Genomic DNA, 14,676 nt, shown 5'->3' with positions numbered 1-14,676 from the left:
GTTTACAGCTCGATTCCTTCAGAGCGAATAAGCAGCACTATTTATAGTTATCTCATTTTATTGCTTTAATTTATGTATCTGCAAGAATCAGTTCTAATTGTGGGTGATTATCAGGAGGGAAATGTGCTCTCATGCACCTCAGGGGATTTGTTTGTGAGCCTCTAGTTTTAAATAGCGCATTTATTCCCCAGTGGGTAGAAAATCAATTTTATGGATCTTCAAACATACATAATAACCATTATGAATAATGAGGTAAATATTAAAGTGATATTAGCACATTATTTACTTTAATGGTTTTTCTTTTCTAACTATGAAGTCACCTATTTTTTAAATTTTTTATTTATTTATTAGTCACAGAGAGAGAGAGAGAGAGAGAGGCAGAGACATAGGCAGAGGGAGAAGCAGGCTCCATGCACCGGGAGCCCGATGTGGGATTCAATCCCGGGTCTCCAGGATCGCGCCCTGGGCCAAAGGCAGGCACCAAACCGCTGCGCCACCCAGGGATCCCCTAAAGTCACCTATATTTCAACTATGTACTTCCAAGGGTATTTCTAGTGTAATACAATACAAAGAGGGACTCTGACCCTCTCTATGTGTTACCAGGAGAATTCAAAATTGGTTAATAGCATTGATGGGGAGATGGAAGGCCTCAAGGAACAGAAAAGATCCTCTAAGGCATAGAAATGACATGCCTGGATTTCTGCTAGCTACAGGTGACCTTAAGGAAGCGTCATATGTCCAAGCAAAGCTCACCAGCCCTATCAAGTATTTGATACATGACTTTCCAATCCAATCTTCCCATTAACAGAGAATTATATTTCTCAACCAAAAATTAGATAAGAATATTCTTTTTTCTCAAAGCTAGAAATGCATTTTTGTTGTTTATCCATACTGTTCCCCAACAGTGCCATATTCTTAGTACTCTAGGCCTTTGTACGTTATTTCATCTGACCTCAATGCCATTATTCACTTACCAAGATCCCACTCATACTGAAGGATATTAAATGACACCACTCCCAAGAAAGCTTTTTTGATCAAAATCAACCCTCCCCAGTTAAAATCCACACCCCTCCATACTCATTTGCAACCTATTAAAAAAGTTATTTCATTTTTTTTATATCATGACCAGTTGCTAACATACTTAGATCACTTGTTAGTTTCTACACTCCTGGAATTCAGATTGCTCATTTATCTTTGCATATCCCACAAAGTCCATATGTATTTCCTCCGCATAAGTTGTAAAGGAGAAGTTAAATCATTGCTATATGAGCACAATACAGAGAGATGGGATAAACTAGAATATCCTCCTCATTGTCACAGTCCTATTAAGGGGAAACGTGGAATCCAAAGAATCTGAGTGAAGCCTGAGCCACCCCTTTTGGATAGCTAGTGTGGCGACTCAAATCTTCAAGTTGGGCCCAGTAAAGAAACAATTGTTTCTTGCCCTTAAAAACAGTAGGTTCCACTTTTCTGAAAAGAATAAGAAAAAAACAGTTAATAGAGACATCCTTTCTTCAATGTGAGTTTAGATTGTGTTCTTAGACAAAACGTAATGCTTGCATTGGTGAAGTATGATTACTTCTAGGTTACCAGCAAGGGAAACTGATTGCAGTTCTCATGGTGGGGAGATGAAACTGGTAATAAAACATCCTATTTCACCCTCATTCAGGGGCCTGGAGTCTGTCCCTTCCCTCGAGAGCTGACCGAACCAGCATCAGTGCCCTCAAAGAACACCTTGTCAAAGCCTGAGGACCTCAAGTTTCAGGAATGGAAATGGCTTCCTTGGACAGTGCCTTCTCTTCCTCCTATGGAAGGAATTTTCCCAGAGGATGAACCCCTTAGTGAGGAGTTGGGGGAGTAGAGGGAGGAAAGAATAGGAAGATGGATCTACAGAAGACATCTTTCCTTTAAAGCCCAAGTTGGGAAGGGCTTTTTCTAAGATGGGACAAGGGAATATCTCAGATAGAAACACAGTCAGTGTTTCTTTCACACTGCCCTCTATTCTGGGATCTGACACTCCCATGGGAAAAAACAATAACACCACCACCACCACCAAAAAACCACTTCACTGAGGCTCTATTTATTTCATCAAGTAGGGAATGGCAAGCCAAGGGATCACGCAGAGACAGAGCTGGAGGGGACTCTGCCCTCAAGCAGATTACTAGAGCTGGTCATACCTGGTTAATGGCAATGAGGAGGAGACCTACTGTCGACAGAAACAAAGAACAAGATGAAACATAGAGATGGTCATGCTGGATTCCCAGACTGTATCCATGTTAGTAGAAAATATCCTAAAAAAACAAACAGGAGGGGGCCTTATCATTCTCTGGTGATGAGTAATAGGGATTCTGATATGAACTCTCCCTTTGGACTTTCATAGTTGGGGACTCAACGTGGATGAGTAGAGATTTAGGGTTCCATAAATGGACTCTTTGCTGAAATAAATCATTTACATAGGGAAAGAGGCATATATGGAGGCCATATTGAAGACAGCATTAAAGTTATCTGAGCTCCTTTTCCCAGCTGGTGAAGGCTAGGGTGTTGCTCCCCAGCTGAGTCAGATTTGTCAGAGGCTATCACTGGCTGCACTAGCTTTCAGAAGCCCCTTTCGGGAAGAAATTCAACCCAAAGCCAAACAGGAATCCAAACTCACTATTAATCTGAAGGGGCCAGGCAATGAGAAATCTGGTGATGAGACACATGATAAAAAATTTGAAGTACCAGATGGTAAGGTCATGTAAGCCAAAGCATATACTTTGTTTTTTTGTTTGTTTGTTTGTTTTGTTTTGTTTTTTTGTTTTTTTAGTGAGTCAGGGGCATTGGCATTAAGATAGAGAATTCTTAATGGTACTGACTTAGCCTAAAAAATGCTTGCCTAAGGAATTTGGATTTTGTTCTATTAGCACTAGAGAGTCATTGAAATTGTTGTGTTTTCTTTAGCAAGGCAATGAATGAGGAAAATAGTTTTGGGGGAATTATTCTGGAAACAATATACAGAATGGATTGGAGGATAGAAAAGACAGGTTGAAATTGCATGAGATGAAAATGTACTGAACTAAAGAGTAACAATAAGGCTAGAAAGAAATGGATATCTGTGTGAGAAAATACAAATGAAGAATTAACAGGACTTGGTATCTGACCGAATATAAAGGATAGAGAAAAAGAAGTTTCAAAAATGACTCAGGTTTCAAATTTAAGTAAAAGAAAATCATTGGCACCAATCGGAAGTCAGACTAATTACCCTTTCTTGGTTCTCCCCTTCAAATTTTGCCTAAGCATATTTTGGTGAAAACAGCTCATCTTACGAAAGTTGATAGGCTAAAAATATTTGAATCAGGTAATTTGAGAAGAGAAAGAACGAATCCAACTGTTTCCTAATTACAAAGTTCTTCTAATGATATAGAAGAGATAATACAAGCAGAACCTAACAAATATATCATAAATTCAAGCCAGTCTTCTTTAAATATTGTTCCACATGTGTTTAATACGGTTGGGGATAAACGGATATTTTATTAATGAAAGCCATATACTTCTTTATGTTCAAAAGATTTGACTTATTACATGACCTGAATGTAACACAGTATTTTCACTTTTCAGTTTTTCTATCACTGCTGTCACTAATATCAATCAAATTCTATTTTGCTGAACCCACTGGAATTTGCTTCATTTGGAAAAGAATACTGCCTCAGGTTTCAATTAGTTTTCAGCTACAGAATCATAATTATCTGACCCAGCAGACAGCCAAAACTGTTCTATTTAATTTTTTTTATATCAAACTTGGAAAGTGAAATGTATTCTGTGCAAGAAACTTTTACAGAAATAAGAGGAAGTCACCTTCATTTAGAGATTAACTCCTCTAGCCCAAAGTGAAAACTAAAACAATTTGGCCAAAAGATCCAACCTATGTATAATTCTCTCTCTGTTCCTCTGTCTTTCTCTTTTTTTGGTTTTATTTTTCAGTTTTTTGAAATAGGAAACTTCATGGGTACCCTGTAAATGCTCAAAATGTAGGTAATAAGACAAATCACTTGTTTCCAGTAAATAGCATCATGCCTCATCATAACTGGTGTCATAATTTTATTCTATTTATTTTTTAAAGATTTATTTATTTATTTGAGAGAGAATGCGTACCGGGGGAGGGGCAAAGGAGAGATTCTTCAGCAGACTCCGTGCTAAGGCCGGAGCCCTACACGGAGGCTCAATCCCACCAGCCTGAGATCACAACCTGAGCCGAAACCAAGAGCTGGATGCTTAATTGGTGGAACCACCCAGGTGCCCCCGGGGTCGTAATTTTAGCTGGTCAAGACTTCAGGAAACCAGCCGCGGATCTCATGCTTGGTACTCAACTTAAATTGCAGTACACAATAGGGCATTCGTGTGTTGCGCGATACTCACTGGAGATTGTTTGATATTTCTACTCAAACACCAGAGGAGCAGAACCACCGCCTTCCAGCCTGGTAGGCGGCTCCCCATCACCATGTCCCCCCGGTTCTCTCCAGTGTGTCCATGTGACTTCCTAGGGCCTGGAGGACCAGGACAGGCAACGTCAGGCTAGTCACCTTCTAAACCAGCTCTGAGTTTAAAAGAATTCCTTTTGTGGGAAATCCCATGGGACTCCATGATGGAAGCAGTTCATTGGTCTTTTTCAGAGAACATTGTTATGGAATCATTTGAAACTGACTGTTTCACTATTAGTGACATCATTAGTCACTAGCTGGGCTGAAGGGATAGCTTTTGTTGTTCTGCAGTGACATGTTTTATTTACATGGATAATATTAATGTCTTCTCCGTGTTCCTAAAAAACAAAACAAAACAAAACAAAACAACCAGTTATATTTCAATGAATCTTTTAGTCTGTTTTATTAAGAAGTTTATAAAATGCAGAAATCAAGACACTTCCTTTGGAAAATAACGTCCCGGTATTATTTTTCTAGGACTGCTGTAACAAAGTACCATGAACCCAGTGGCTTAAAAAACAGAACTTAATTTTCTTACGATTCTAGAGTCTAGAAGTCCAAGATCTAGATGGTTCCTTCTGAGGGCTGTGAGGGAAGGACCCGTTCCAGCCTCTCTCATCGTCCTGTCCATGGCCATCTTCTTCCTGTGTCTTCACTTCATCTGCCCTCTGTATGTGCCGCGGCCTAAATTTCCTCTTTCTGTAAGGGCACCGATCATATTAGATTAGGGCCCATCCATACAACCTCATTTTAATTTAATTAGCTCTTTCAAGACCTTGTCTCCAAATACAGTTACATTCTGAAGTACTGGGGAGTTAAAACTTCAACATATGACCTCTTAGGGGGATATAACTCACCCTGTAATGTCTGGAAACAAAGTTTTGAGTCAATGCAGCACATTGACTTTCCGGGAAAGTGAGTCCCAAGTAAGTGGCACTCCCAAACCATGCCAGCACCCTGCTGGACATGCACCCACGGCGTCCTTTCTTCCTCTTCTTTTGCTTTAGCTCCAGCTTGGTGGCATCTGCTCCTCAGAAGGCGGTAGGGAGAAGGCTCACTGTGGCCACCAGCCTGCAAGGGCTCCAGAGTTTTGGTCCAGGGTTGTGGGTCTGTTCCCCCTGCTGCCAGTCTTTGGGGTGTCTCGGCCCCTCGTCACCTGGGATCCTGAAGCAGCTCTGCCTGTACTCAAAATTTCAGAGTCTTCCTGACTAACTCACTCCACTCCAGCCTCCAACTCCTCACTGCACAGAGGACCTCACATCAGGCCAAGAGGAGAGACGTGACTCTGCCCTTTCCAGCCTTCTCCTCCCTCTACCTCAGCCCATCTGTCCTACAAAACGTCCTCTCTCCCCTCACAGTTTCAGGACAAGGATTTTAATCCTGAAGAGTGGGAACGAGCAACCTGTGGTAGATGAGTGTACATGCGCGTGGGGAGAGTGGGCAGGTGGCTGGGTTGGTAGTGACACAGTGTGCCGGCGGGGGGAGGACCTACCTCGTGTGTTTGCATGTACAGAAGGTGTTGGTTATTTTAGCAGAGGATTTGATTTTTTCCTCCTGGCTGTCTGAACGATCAGCCCGTGGCCTTCTATACATATGGTGAGATAAAGAGAATCACGCAACCTTAAATCAAGAGTTTAAGAAACATTCGAGATACTTTTACCAGTGTCTTTGTGGTTTAAGTGAAAAAACTGGGGCACAAAGATGTCATATCCAAGACGATATAATAGTTCATTAAATGTTGTTAGTTTGAGAGCTACATACGTGTAATGATCCGATTGTACGAATTACAACTGTGTAAAGAGTTTCCTATGAAAGCGCTTTGAAATATATACCCTGTCCATGACATCCCCCTGCAACATCCCCCCACCTAAGGCACATGAATCTCCGCTCCTCTTTCCACAGTTGGTTGAACTGGTGTGTACACAAGACCCAGGCTAAGCCACTTAGAACCTCCTCCCTGGCAACTGGGAATTGGACTTGGAGGTAGAGGGCCGCAATCTGTGTGCCTCCGTGACAAGGTCACGTTCTCCACTGTCTAGTACCAGCCAGGAACAGGGCCAGTGGCAACCTTTGTCCAGACCACTACCCACCTCTGAGGTCAGGAGCCACCTTCCGTGGTGGACAGATGTCCTGTTCTGTCAGAAAGGCCAATTATCAACATGGGAAGCTGAGAGGGAGGTTCTCAAATTCCGGAGTCCGGGGGGCCCCTTCTGCTGGAAGGGCCAGGGGATGTGATGGGCTCGCTGCTGTCAGTGGAAGGGCTTCAACAGGTCGCAAGGCAACTAAGCCCAGATCATCGTGGCTCCCTGGTACAGAGGACCATGGCAAGTAGGGCCTTACTCTCATAGTGGCCCCATGGGCTTCCCCACGTGGCTCCCAACCCCGGTGTTGGTACCTCTCCTAGACCAACTCTGCCTCCCTCCACGTGACTCCCCTAACATCCTGGCTCTACTGATCTCACCAGACCTCACTCCTCCCTGTGGACGGGGTAATTACCATCAGGGTTTCCTTTCACCCTCGTTCCAGTGTATTATTATTATTACAACACAAATTTTATGCCCTACATCCTTGAAGGCCTTTCCTTTCACTTCTCACAATCCTTTTCTCTCCTCCATAAAAACCTACCTAATTCAGATCAAAAGCCTTGGCTTCTATGCATGTATGGGGCCGGCAATATCTGGGAAATCTCTGTAAGTTCCCCTTAATTTGGCTGTGAACCTTCAACTGCTCTTAAAAAAAAAAAAAAAAAGTTTGGCTTCCAGAACTATTGTTTCTGATAGACTCTTACAAAAGAGCCTCCTTTTTAAATAGAAAAAAAGAAAAAGCAAGCAAGCTTTGACTGTTTATCTTTGCCCACTGGCTGGAAGTTCCCTAATTCCCTTTTAGTCCATGCGGATGGCTCCGGGGGCGCAGGAGTGCACAGCAGGGACATACGTGCAAGTTCGTAGCTCAAGAAACCACCTGGCCAAGCGGGTACGCTCACTGTCGCTGGCAGTCCTTGCCCCCCGGTGAACTGGGAGCAAGTGACGCCAGTTGGCAGGGACAATAGTGGGGATGAGCTGAAAAGACTGGGGGACAGGTGTTGGGGTTCCCGGTTTAGGCCCAATAGAGGCCTGTCGCCCTCCTGCCCTTAAACACCAGCGCGCTTCTGACCTGGCTTCTGCTTGCCCTTCAGGTGGCCCAAGGGCGCTCACCTGTCCCGCAGCCAGGACGGCGCTGACGAATACAATTCTGTGGTTGCAAAGCTAATCAACATTTTCCCAACTGTCCTGGAAAAGCTCTATAGAGATTAATAGGTGGTTCCATGGCCCAGAACTTCTAGCACGAAAACCTGTGCCATGTGCTACGACTGTGCCAACCCTCCTGCCGAGGACATGGGGTGCGGTGGCCGCGGGCAGCCTCCGGCGTTGGCGTCCGTCGGGACAGAGAGGACAGGAGGACACCCAGCTTCCACATGGCCCCGCGTTGCTGGCCAGGCTTGCCTTCCCCGGATGAGGGCTGGCCCTGAGCCCCGGGCCCCAAGGCCGCAGGAGGCCCCTGGTAGCGCGGGCCTGGGCCTGGGCCTGGGCGGCACCTTGGGGAGGAGAGGGGGGTCCTTTCCCATCATTTTCACGACAGACACACGGAGGGAAGGGCCAAGTGGGAAGCGCTTAGCTCCTGTGCTACAGCAAGAGAAGAGAACGCTTGCCCGATTCCCAACTTCCCAGGCTCCGGTTCTTTCCGAAGCTGCACTGCCTTCCTGTCTGTGATTCCCTGAAATATCCTTGTACCCTTCCAGAAAACCCCCTCCCGTGCGCTTATGCTGACCTGAATGGGCCCTGGTGCAGAGACTGCCCAACCCCTGGGCCACCTAGCTGTCCCCCCGTGTACATTTTCAAGCAGCGAGAGGTATTTCAGCTTCTTGAATTTGCTTTTCAATGTGAACAGAGATTAAGACCTTGTTTTACCAGATGCCATTTTATTTTAGTTATAGGCCTGGATGTGCGAGCCAAGTCATTGATCGATGCCTAAGATATGAGATGATAGATTCAGGAGTTCTCATTTTTAATAATACTGAGGCCATCAGATCATTTTCTTATAAATTTCCACTGTTTGTGCGGTGGCCTGGTGCCAGAAATCTCCTGCCATATGTAAGATTCAGGTTGAACTCTGATGAATAAATAACCGGAAATGAAATGCCATCTTTGTCCAAAATAGCTTCAGACAGCTTCGTTGTAGCCTTCTGGAGGATTAAAGCTAGAAGAGATCAATGAGGTAGGGCTTCTTAACCTGGAGTCCATTATGCATTGGGTGAGGCTGAGTCCACTGAAATTTGTGCAAAAGGCCTGTGTACTAGGACGGGGTCGATACACTTCAGATTATCAAAGGGCACGTGCTGGGGAAGCCCGTGAAAGCCCACCCTCTTTATACAGACGATGAGGAATTCCAGCATCGCAAAGATGTGACTCAGGGAGCCACATATAAAGGCAATGGCAGGGACACCCAGGGGGGCTCAGAGGTTTGGGCATCTGCCTTTGGCCCAGGCCGTGACCCCAAGTCCTGGGATCGAGTCCCATGTCGGGCTCCCTGGGTGGAGCCTGCTTCTCCCTCTGCCTGTGTCTCTGCCTCTCTCTTTCTGTGTCTCATGAATAAGTAAGTAAAATCTTAAAAAAAAAAGAAATATTAAAAAAATAATAAAGACAATGGCAGAGCCAAGGACTAGAATTTCGGTGTCCTGAACCGTAGTCAATATTCTTTTGCTGCATCACAGCAACTCCTAAATATTCAAATAAAACAGTCCCTTTATTACGTTTTCAAAAAGTCCCTTCATTTTTTAAAGTAGGAATGTAACAAAAAACTAAAGCATGTTCTTTAATGGGAAGAAAAATTGCAGACTCCAAGAATTCTTTTTCCTCAGTAACTATTAGCCATGGTTTATTTTTATTTTTAATTTATTTATGATAGTCATACAGAGAGAGAGAGAGAGAGGCAGAGACACAGGCAGAGGGAGAAGCAGGCTCCATGCACCGGGAGCCCGACGTGGGATTCGATCCCGGGTGTCCAGGATCACGCCCTGGGCCAAAGGCAGGCTCCAAACCTTAGCCATGGTTTAAACACTGTAAGACAACCTCATGGATTATCAAGATATCACGGAATCACGTAAGGTTTCCAGCACCTTTGCTTTAGAGCACCTTTATGTTTTTTAATATGCCATAATCTCACCATAATCCTGGAATTTCGAGAGCACCTCTTAGGGTTTACATTTTACAAATGAGAAAACTGAAGGTCAAAAAGCTTTAATGACTTGTTTAAAAGTCTCATCACCTGAAGATGAAGCCAGTTATAAAAGGAGCCAGTCCTTCGATCTGTAGCACTTGGCTTTGAACTGCCAAAGTGTACTTCTCTGGATAAGGGAAATGTAGCCTTTTTTTTAAGGTATTTGTTTTAATTAATTAATTAATCTATTTATTTATTTATTTTTTATTTGAGAGTAAGAGAGAACACAAGTGGGGCGGGGTGGGGGGAGCAGAGAGAGAAGGAGATTCCCCGCTGAGCAGGGAGCCTGATAACAGGGCTCGATCCCAGGGCTGATGACCTGAGCCGAAGGCAGACACTTAACTGAGCCACCCAGGAACCCCAATAATGTAGCTTTAGATACGAAATATAAAGGGACTTGGTGGTAGGAAGTCAAATAAATGGTAGACGCACCAGGACTCAGGTTCATGTTTCCTGAATTGTTTCCAACCACGGATAGTAAGAAGTTTTTTGTTCGGGGAAGTAAGACAAGTCTTCCCTGGTGGAGAAGCAAAGTGGTGCAGGGGAAAGAGCGCTAGACCGGGGAGGGTGTCGCCCTGGCTCCGTCACCTGGGGGCTGTGAGACCTTTAACAAGTCACTCAACAGGTGGGCCTAGGTTCATTTTGGGAACAGGGCACGTGATCTCAACACTGTACATCCTCCAACGGGAAGGGTTCCCTAGATGCTTCCATCTGTGCGTGGGTACCACCACCCACGAGGAAACGCTCACCATATTAGAATTCTGGTGCCCCACCCGTAGTCAGACAAATATGAAATGGACATCCCATGAGAGATTTTGAGAGAATCAAGTGAATTGTAAAAGCTGCTTTTATTAAGTTAAAAACAGCGAATTTCAAAAAGGCTAATTTCCTTAACTCAGAGGTTTTTAAAAAGTTAATTACCTTGTAGACTACTGAAATTTGGATTTTTATAGCTCTTTACTCTCGATTCTCATTTTCTTTGAGTTTGGGCAGGCCCATCTTTCCAAACTGCCAGGATGTGGTTGGGGACATATTCCTTTTTAGCTCTATTAGGTACACTTCCACTTCCCTTTGGTGGCAGAAGCCAAGAGCAGATGTGTCAGATTCCCTTTCATGGAATTAAAGTCATCAGGGTTCATCATTTCTGTGAGATCAGGGACAGTGTGTTTAGGCTGAACTGCAGCTATTAGAGTGTTCTAATCCTACCTCCAAGCTACCTTTAGCATGAGGTAAACAAGGACATTCGAGAGGTTAAAACATATTTCAGATCTGTAAAAAAATATATTCATTGGTGAAGTATTACCGTCTTCTTCTAAACATCCCTTTTGATATTTGCTACCTGGTTTTGAGGCCTTAAAAACTGTAAATAAGCAGTTGATAAAATAAAAGTAGTATTTTAAAACAAACACAAGATTATTATAAATAGCCAGATGATTATGATGGTGGCCTGGCATCATGGGTTGATTGAGATTCATCAGTATTTTACTGTTAAAATGTTATTTTGCTGAATGAAACACATAGAAAAAAGAAAACAAATGTTTTCTTGTACACAAATCTGTTCTGCTGTGAAGTTTGGGGTTCCCAATGAGTTGTTCCAGATTTCTACTTCAGCCTTTTGAGATGGAGACTCTGGGCGAGAGCTGGGGATAGAAGCTTTCGGGTCCCAGGGGCACTGCACTCTGTGTGCACAGGACGCTTGGCTGTGGCAAACAGCTTGAAGTAAATCTAAGTCTCTGTGACGAGGGAAGGACGCGGCGTTTATCAAGGAACCGGCGATCCTGCCATCTGAGTAAACGCCTGTATCTGGCCAGCTGGTAACCTTCATACTCTGTTTAAGTAGCATGTTGCGTTTTACTTGGATTGCATTATAAAGGGTTGCATCCATTAATCCCCCCAATTAGCCTGCTTCGTGGCACTGAGAGGTCAACAGTGACCAGCTTCTCAAGAGTCAAATTCAACCCGTTCTCAGCGACGGGACTCCTGTCTAATCCGCCACGACGGCTGACCTCTACCCGGTGGCCCCTAGGACAGTATCCTCTTAGTTCTGCTGTTGGCTCGGGGTTCTCTTTGGTGGCTCTGGTCATTCCAGCGGCTCCATATGCACCAAGAGTTCCTGCGATTATCTTTCACTATCTTCTATGTTCCTTCTCTCATCCACTCTCATGGCTGCAACCAGAATTTGTGAGACACCAGTAACTCCCAAATCTATGACGCCAGTCTTGACCTGAGCTCTAGAGTTTTCAGTGTCTCGGCTTTTGTTTCCAGGTAAATCCTAAATAGCTCCACTAAGACCAAGTGAGGGCTTCAAATTCACGTCAAACAGAGCTCACCGTGGAAGCAGCTGCCACCACGGCCCACAGTGACATCCGTGTTTTGGTCCTCATGCCCTTGAGTGACAGTAGAGAACAGGTGTGGTTCTTACTCCCTGCATTTGTTCAGAATAACACTGTTTAGGTCATAAATGTTTGGAATAAGAATTATACCTTAATTTATTATGTGTTCTTATGTCCTTAGATGTGCCTAAAAAATGTCAATGATGGTCATTTTTGTTGTATTTAGAAAACCCTTGAGGTTTTTTGTTTTTTTTTACCTTTGAGGTTTTTTTTTTACCTTTGATTTAAGAAGTACAATACTTACATATTGGATCTTGAATTTATCTTAAGCATCAGTGCCCATGCTGCTTCTTTCCCAACCCTTCCATAATTGTTTCAATAGAGCTCTCACATTGGCTTGCATAGAGGAGCTGGAGGCAACCTGCATTTTTTAAATGTACAGTCTAATTTTCCTTCCTTGTTAAGGACAGAAACCCAAGCAGAAGCAATCATTACCTGTAAACAGATTCCTTCTCTAGGTATCAATGAGTTCCTACACCTCTTGGAGCAGTTTTTTCTTTCATAAAACAAGGAAAATAATTCCAAATTTGCAGGGTGTGAAAAGGATTAATTAGGTCACAACTGTAATGATAAAAAAGGATTAATTAGGTCACAACTGCAAGCTTTAAGTGCTATTTCTAGAATTTTTTTCACTCAGTTCGGCAAAGAATACACTAGATTTCACAATTGTAAAATTAGCTTTTTCTCTTTGTAATTAATAATTTGTGGGTGAAATTTGGAGATATGAATGAAGTCAAATGAACCCTGGTTCTAAATCTAATTTGTTTCTTTCACTGAATCCCCTGTTTCTTCTTCCTTTCAACAACATACCAAAAATACACCTTAACCTTCCATCATGGTGTTAAGGTTTATTTGTGGATTATCAGTTTTCTATAACAAGCTTTGCTCTTGGTGGAGTCTTCTAGGAAAACAACTTCAAATTCTCAAGAATCCTTAACCTCAGCTTGGACTTTCTGCATTACCTTTGTTTATATTTATCGCTTGCATGGCAGTCCTACTCACATATATCAACAATTCCAAAACAGAACGTGTGGGGAAGAAAATGTCATCGAACACCAAACTCTTTCTTTCCTAAATTCTTTTTTGGAAAAGTGACACTACTATTCCCTCCTTTTCCCAGAGTCATAGATATTTTTCATCTACTTGGTCAATAAGTTCCTTTAGCAGGAGCCAGACATTTAGTTTGGTCTGTTAACAGGTCCTGCCACTTTATCATCAATGGTCTCGATCGCTATCTTGCTCTCCTGGATAGTAAGTGCCCCACAAGGGCAGGGACAATGTCTTAAGATCTTTGTGTTCCTAGCTCCTAACATTGTGCCTGGTTATTTGTAGGCACACGACTTAACAAATGTTTGCTAAGAATGAATTATTGCGTGACTGGGCGGCCTTCGTTCTTGTTCACTTCGGTCCTTATTCTCATTGCTCACTTTGGCCACCTGAATGTCAGACACCTGCAACAGTACCTGTCACTCCTTCCATACCTCAGAGCCAGAATTGGCCCCTTGGGGGCTCCTTGGAACGCCTTATTTTTTAAGGATCCCATTTGTTTTACTTTTTGTGTTCCAAACATTTTTTCGGACTATTTAACTACCCTCCTGAAAAGCTTCTAGTTACTTTTCAAATTAAGTGAGAATGTCATACGAGTTTCAAAAGATTTCATTTAATGGGCATTCTCTTTTCTAGAGGTTTCATCTCTAATTAAATCTAATTAAATTTTTGCTTGAATTCTTTGCTCTAGTCCCTTACATTTCCTAATGGTACCTGAATGTGATTTTCCCACTACCCGATCTGGGCCTGTCCCAAGGCAGTGCAACGTCCTTTTACTTCTCTGCTTAAATACCTGCCTTCAGAATAGCTTGATATTCACTTCTAGGAAGCTTCTGCTGGAATCTAGACACCACTAACAACTAAAGAGCTGATCAATACTCATAGCCTAGTTGTTTATGTGTTTAGTGAAGTTTCATCCGCATTTTAAAGTGTTTATTGTTCTAGAAAGCAAAAGGCTTAGAATAGCACAGGCCAGCCACTTGGTTCAAAGGAAATGTGGCAGGATGGGGGCACATGTGGACTTTGCCATCAGACAGACTGGCCCAGGTTACTACTTCCTAGCAGCGTGATCTGCAAAATGGGTTAACAATAACCTCCTGGACTTGCAGAGGATTAAATGTAGGGCAGTTGGTCCAATGCTGGGAAATGGTAAATTTGATACATGGCAGTAACACAACTGCTAGATTAAATAAGCTTGTTTTAGATCATTTGCTTTACAAAGCAGAACTAGTTGTCTTTTTAATAAGGGGACATAGGAGAAAGTGATTTATTTCTCCTGTTTAAGGTCTTGGGAAATGAGATCTTTCTACTCACCTTTAAATATTACAACATATTAATTTTTTATTCTCAGAATAAATTAGGTAACCTCAAGTCTATCTCACCTTGAAATTCTAATTTTTAAAATAACTGCAAAATGCTTTTTTAATACTAACAGTTGAAATTAGGTAACCTCAAATCTATCTCACCTTGAAATGCTAATTTTTAAAATAAGTGCAAAATGCCTTTTTAATAGTAACAGTTGG

The 14,676-nt window shown here is 42.9% G+C and overlaps 1 long non-coding RNA gene across 1 annotated transcript; it reads right to left on the bottom strand.

Moving 5' to 3' along the window:
* Window positions 1–417: 417 nt before the first annotated feature.
* Window positions 418–12,889, bottom strand: LOC119867915. Its single transcript, XR_005385080.1, has 5 exons — window positions 12,542–12,889; window positions 4,996–5,156; window positions 4,396–4,795; window positions 2,178–2,291; window positions 418–1,470 (listed from the first exon to the last, which is right to left on the bottom strand). It is a non-coding gene; the product is annotated as an uncharacterized LOC119867915 (long non-coding RNA).
* Window positions 12,890–14,676: the final 1,787 nt, after the last annotated feature.

The sequence above is a fragment of the Canis lupus genome, chromosome 37, assembly GCF_011100685.1.
Source record: "Canis lupus familiaris isolate Mischka breed German Shepherd chromosome 37, alternate assembly UU_Cfam_GSD_1.0, whole genome shotgun sequence".
In the NCBI taxonomy this organism is placed as follows: Eukaryota; Metazoa; Chordata; class Mammalia; order Carnivora; family Canidae; genus Canis; species Canis lupus.
Note: the sequence above shows the minus strand (reverse complement) of the source record. Positions and strands in the feature narration are given on the sequence as shown.